This window comes from Calonectris borealis, chromosome 1 (genome assembly GCF_964195595.1).
Source record: "Calonectris borealis chromosome 1, bCalBor7.hap1.2, whole genome shotgun sequence".
Classification (NCBI taxonomy): Eukaryota; Metazoa; Chordata; class Aves; order Procellariiformes; family Procellariidae; genus Calonectris; species Calonectris borealis.
In genome coordinates, this window is record NC_134312.1 from 131,741,747 (window position 1) to 131,747,746 (window position 6,000).

A 6,000-nucleotide genomic window follows, 5' to 3' on the forward strand; every position below is an offset into this window, starting at 1 on the left:
TAGGGACTATTAAAATGAGATTTGAGACTAAGGTCATAATTCTTTTCCTACCACTTGTGTGCAAACCAAGGGTAAGCATAGACATAATACACGATTGGACTCAATGATCTTAAAGGTCTTTTCCAGCCTAAATGATTCTATGATTCTATGAAAATGGTGAATGAGAAAAGCTCAGCCAAAACTATGGAAGATATGGGGGACATAAGTGGCAGAAATGGGATGCCCAGAGGAGTGCTTCTTCTGTTTCCCCGGTTAATCTTGCTTCTCTTCAGCCAGCTAATTTGGAAAGTAGGAGTCCAAGAGGGTCCCTAGTTTGGCACCAGCAATAATTCCCACTGGCCAACTTAATCCAGACGCCCGCATCTGATTCAGATGCTCAGGCTAGGAGGTTAGCCCCCTCCACTGCATCAGTGGAGAGAGAGATCCTGCAGAGCCTGTTGAAAGCAGGACCTTAATTCAGCTTGAAGGAATCTTTGCGTTGAGGTTAAAAGGAATCTGGTGGGACATTTGCCTCAGGTAGATGGTATGAATACTCAATTGTGGAGCAAAGCAACTGCAGCGAAAATGCACTCACCTAAAGCTGTGCTAACATAATTTTGAATAATGAATATGTGAGAGGAAACCAATTTGCTTTTAGATAGCCCACAAACAGGAAAAAATCATGAGGTAAATTATTCATTGTGAATTATTTGCATAGGCTGATAGGAACTCATTAAACACCGAAAGACTGATTTGCAAGAAAGAAATGGAGAAAGTCTTTAGTCTGGTATTTCTCTTCTCCTAAACTTCCAATAATTGTCTATCCAACAAATTGAATTTGTCTCTTTCTCCTGCTGTTATTCTGTACTTCCTGGACCATCCTTACTGAATGTTTTATGGCAGAGTTTTTCTGTGAGCCAAGGAGCTTGAATTTCACAGCTACATATTAAAGTGCATCAGAAAACAGTAGAAGACATCACATTTTCTCTACTTACTTGTGGCTGAATTGCTACAAATTTTTAAATTAAAAGTATTAGCTACAGATACATAAATCTCCCATTTTTTTAAACACATCCCAGCCTCTACAGGCCAAGGATCCAGCTTTTACATTAAGTAATATGAGAAGCAATTCTAGGTGCCTCTGTTTCTGAATACCCAATCTGAGCCAATTTAAAGGGACATAGCTTGGGGCAACCTAAATTGCTATACCATACTCGAGTTGGAAAATACTGGATTCCTGTAGAAAAAGGGCTGAATCAGTATCTAGGTTGTTTCAAGCAGCTTTTTTTGTAACCTGTTCTTTAAACCCTGCTAAAGATGATTCCACAGCCAGCTAGGCAGCATATTCCCAGTGCATGCCTATTCTTGGAATTAGGATATGCAAATTGAATTATATTTTCTGCAAATTAAGCTGATTTTGTCTTGTCCCACCTTCAGGGGACACGAGAAACATTTGATACCTGTCCTTCTTCTATATCCTTTTCATACAGAAAAGTGTTACTGTGGTTCTCCTCAAATTCATCTCTCCTAGACTAAGTAGGCTTTCCTGCAGAAGGTGTATTTTCCTGACTCCTCATTCTCATGCAGTTCTGTACTCTTCCAAGTGTCATGCCCACAGTGTTCAGCTGAAGACTCATCAGCTCCAAGAAGAACAGAAAAAAAAGGTCTTCCCGGTCTTCTGCATGTTATTCTTTTAATAAATTGGGTAAGGATTAGATGTGGTGGCTTTGTAGCATTGCCATAGTTTTTACTCATGGTGAAGCAGTGACCAAGTGCAACCTCAGACACTCTTCTGCAGAACTGCTGTTTAACCAGTTTTTCCACATCTTGTGTTTGCACCACTAATTTCTCTTTCCCCTGTGGATCTGCCTTTTCTGAATTTCTTCCCATTCTTCCAATGGGTCAAGTGCATTTTGACTTCTGTTCTCAACCTTTGAACTTCTGCAATCCTTCCTGACTTAGACAGACAATATTTTATTAATATACTCTCCTTTTCACTAGCCAGGCTGGTAGTAGTGAAAATGTTGATAGAGCTGGCCTTGGCAGCCCATGTGGGATCTCCCTTTCTCGTGCCTGCTAAGGGTAACTTGAGTGCGCAAAATATATGCATACAGACACATACAGTGCAAATATGTAGCAATAGAGTACAGAGATGGAGTTGAAATTTGACATGGTAATTCCTGTTGTGCCACAATAACTCTGGGGTTTGAACACAATTAAATTTCAGTCACTTTTTTTCCCAAATAGTGCCATTTGACACTGTAATTGCTTTGTATTCAAAGCACAGATCAAAACTGCTACCACAAAAATTTCTTCACCGCAAGGGTTGTCAAGCATTGGAAGAGGCTGCCCAGGGAAGTGGTTGAGTCACCATCCCTGGAGGTATTTAAAAGACGTGTAGATGTGGTGCTTAGGGACATGGTTTAGTAGTAGACTTGGCGGTGCTAGGTTAATGGTTGGACTTGATGATCTTAAAGGTCTTTTCCGACCTAAACAATTCTACGATTCTATGATTCCGTAACCATTGAAAAAAATAATGATATGGCCTCCCCACGTATGATTTAATTCTAGCATTCATTGTACTTACAGTAGACTCACAGTAAATTTTTTGTAAAAATTAGTAGCATGCTTGCCCCTTGCTCCCTGAGCCGTATTTTAGATATCAGTTGTTAGATCATCTTTCTCTGTTTCTGTGGTTTAGTGAGGAAAGCAGAAAGTTGTTCATTTTGCCAGAATTATAGATTGCTTTCCTTTGCCAGTGGAAGTTGTGTTGGCTTAAGCTGGAGGGGAATGGGCTGAGATCACCCTTTTGCATTGGAATATCTTATGTGCGTGTAGTGAGATAAATGAGGATGAGAATAAATGAGAGAGGAGGATGGCAGTGCGGGAGGGCAAGGTGCCAGGAAAATCTTTCTCTAAAGAAAGACAGAGCTGTCTGGAAATGTGCATTGTCACTCCCAGAGGAGAGGGGGACAGTCCTGCCGGAGGTCTGCGAAGCAGTGCCTTTGCACCTCATGGAGACTTGGTGGGACAATCCATGGATCCTTGGGCAAACTGGGAGGAGCCCGGCTTTCTGCAGAGCTGCGCGTCACCTCCCCGTTTTTAGGGCATGCCGGAGATTTACCTGTTCTCCAACCACACGTGGAAGACTTTCTTCCCCTTTCCTTTTCCCACGGGCTTTATGGCCGAGGAGAGAGCCCAGGCATTAGAAACCCTTCGGTGTTTCGTCCCTGGCACAATGGGTCGTAAACACGTTGCTGGAAAAATGCAATCCTTTAGGAAGTGACCTAGTTAAGGCTCCTACGTCTGCAGAAATTTGGTTTTCCCACCTAGGCAGCTCCTGGCTAACCCCTGGTAAGCTGTTCCTTTTCTCTCCCACGCTCTCTGGAAGGCTGTAGCTCTCTTTTTGCAGGTGTAATTCAATCAAACAGGCATTGCATATTCCTCGCTAGTCATTGCCTAGTCCCCCAGGCACTGACCGAGTCATTGCCTACCCATCGGCCTCGCCGGGAAGTTGCATAATGCTGCAGAGACACAATGGAGAAAGACGTATTTTTAAATGTGTGCTTTATTTTTTCTTTTAAACCTGTATAAATAAATACAAAATGACAAAGAGGTTCATGTTTACTAAACATTGCATTTGATTGTATGACATTACACAGTGTGTGTCACAATAGTTCACCTTGTAATTGTGTCCTTTTAGCTGTTGGTGCATAATTCTATAACTCATAGGATACAATTAGTCCTGAAGCTGCATCCAGCCACCCTTTTAGTGGAACCCCTGAGTGCTTACAATTGCAAGAGTGTATTAGGGGAGCGCTTGAGCCAATTGGCCGAAATTGGGGAATTTCATAAGAGAGGTCTGGCATAGCAAAAGAAGAAGCTAATGGGAGGGGTAGGATAGATTCTTGAGAAAAGAAAAAGTATTAAAGCTTTGGAGCATTTTTATTTCTGATTTTCTTCCCCTTAGCGGTTAACAGAAATATATCTGAAGTAATCAAAGTCAGCAGAGATCACAGGTTCATTTAGGAACATGATTTTTTTCACGCTCACTGAGAGCAGGCAAATGGACAAATCTTGCATGATCAGTTTTTACCTGAAGAGCTGGTCCATATTTTGATAAGGGTAGAAATATACTCAACCACTTGATGAAATGCTAATTCTCCAAACCGCTTACCATCCTCACCCAGTGAAGGTCAACTGCCAAGGTTTTATAGACATCCTCTGGTCATGATTTGCTTGCTTGCTTCTTTAAATTGCACTCCATGTGCTTTTTCACATTCAATTCTCTCTAATTCTCCTCAGAAGGCTTGAATAGAGCTACTTTACCTTCCCATTTAGAGCTTATAAAAGTATTTGCTGCAAACAGTTTTTGCATTCTGCTTGGCCTGTTTAATGCAAATTGTTGTTTTCAGGTAGATTAGAATTTTGTATAGACTTTTCCCATTATTCTGTGAAATACATATATTTCATATGTATTTTAGGAATGGGGGTAGCTGTAAAGGATGACCCTTCACTACTTGAGATATATGATTGGCGACCTAAGTATGGTTTATATTTGTTCACTGGCTGACTTAATGAATATCAATGGGAACTGTGTCTAAAGAAACAATTATGGATTTGAATGGTGTGTGGGCACCAGGGAACTGGTGACATTACGCATAAGCCATAACAAGAAGTTAAAAATTGTAGAGAGGCTTTGGACTTTGACGATCTTTTCCTGACCTTATTTTTCCTGGATCAGGGGATTTTTGGTAACATTCAGCCGATTCTGCATTCAAATCTGTGTTTCCGTATGAGTACCATGTTTGCTATTGTTTGCATTTGCTATTGCCTTCCTGTGAAGTGCTGCTCGCTTGCGGTTCATCTGCCCCATCTTCCCCGGCCGGTGGAGTTAGAGCTCAATACCTTCCTTCCCTTCGGCAGCGTTTTGAAATAAGCTTGGTGGGTATCATCTGCCTTACCGGGGAACTATTTACCACTTTACTGTTCCATAAAACGATTGTTCCCAAACACAGGTACCCCGCTGCTTTGATACTGGACATACTGCTGTTGCCTGGGTCTGTGACAAGGCTGAGGCATTACAGAAGTAAATCAGAAAAGAAATGTTGTTTCTCAGCTCACCTTCTGCCTCTCGCCTCCTGCATGGAAGTTTTTGTAAATGATTTTATATGCTTCGAATTTGTCAGACTCAGTGAGACTTTCCTATCCGAACAAAGGGAAAAATGTGAACTTTTTTTTAAAAAAGAAAAACCAGTATTTTCTGCTGAAGATCTCAAATCCAGCAACTCTACCCTCCTCCCCTCCCCTTTCCAATGTTTTATTTCCACTGGGCAACATGTTTTGAAGCCAGCTGTTATACTCTGCTTGGAGTATACTGAAAACCCATAGTCCTTCCTGGCTTAGGAGTGGAACATTGAGCACCTTTTGAAAATTTGGTAGTAGAAAATGAGGCTCACAAAATCACTGGTAATTGAGCCTCATAAAATCAGCTAGCAAAAATAATGGGACTTTTACTTGCTTTCCAATTCTCTCCTTCCCGCTGTGGCCACCTTCATTTCCAAATGTACTAACAGAGGATAGAGATGGCAGGTGCGGAAAACCTTCTGGGGTGGATACAACAGTTCATATTTAAAAAGATTTGTTTGATCTAAACAAAGTCTCTTTCACCAAACAGTTATCTCAATAAAACCGGCGATATGAATCTCAGATGGGCCATGTGGCACGAAGCCAAAGGCTGAGGGCTACCAAGCACTGGAGAAGCACAAGCATAAGTATGCCTGGATGGCATCCATAGCACATCTACGTCTTAGCACATCTACAGAGTACCACAGAGGCCAATTTTTCTTACAAGCTTTTAAAGAACATTAAAAATACGAATGCCCTCTTTTGTACGTCTCTCTGATGAAGGAATAATAAAGCTTTGCCCTGCAGTGGCTCGGGTATGGGTTGTTTCCCATTACACCTGTGCTGGTCCGTGCTCGCCTCTGTGTCCCAGGTCCTCGGTCACTCGGGCAGTGT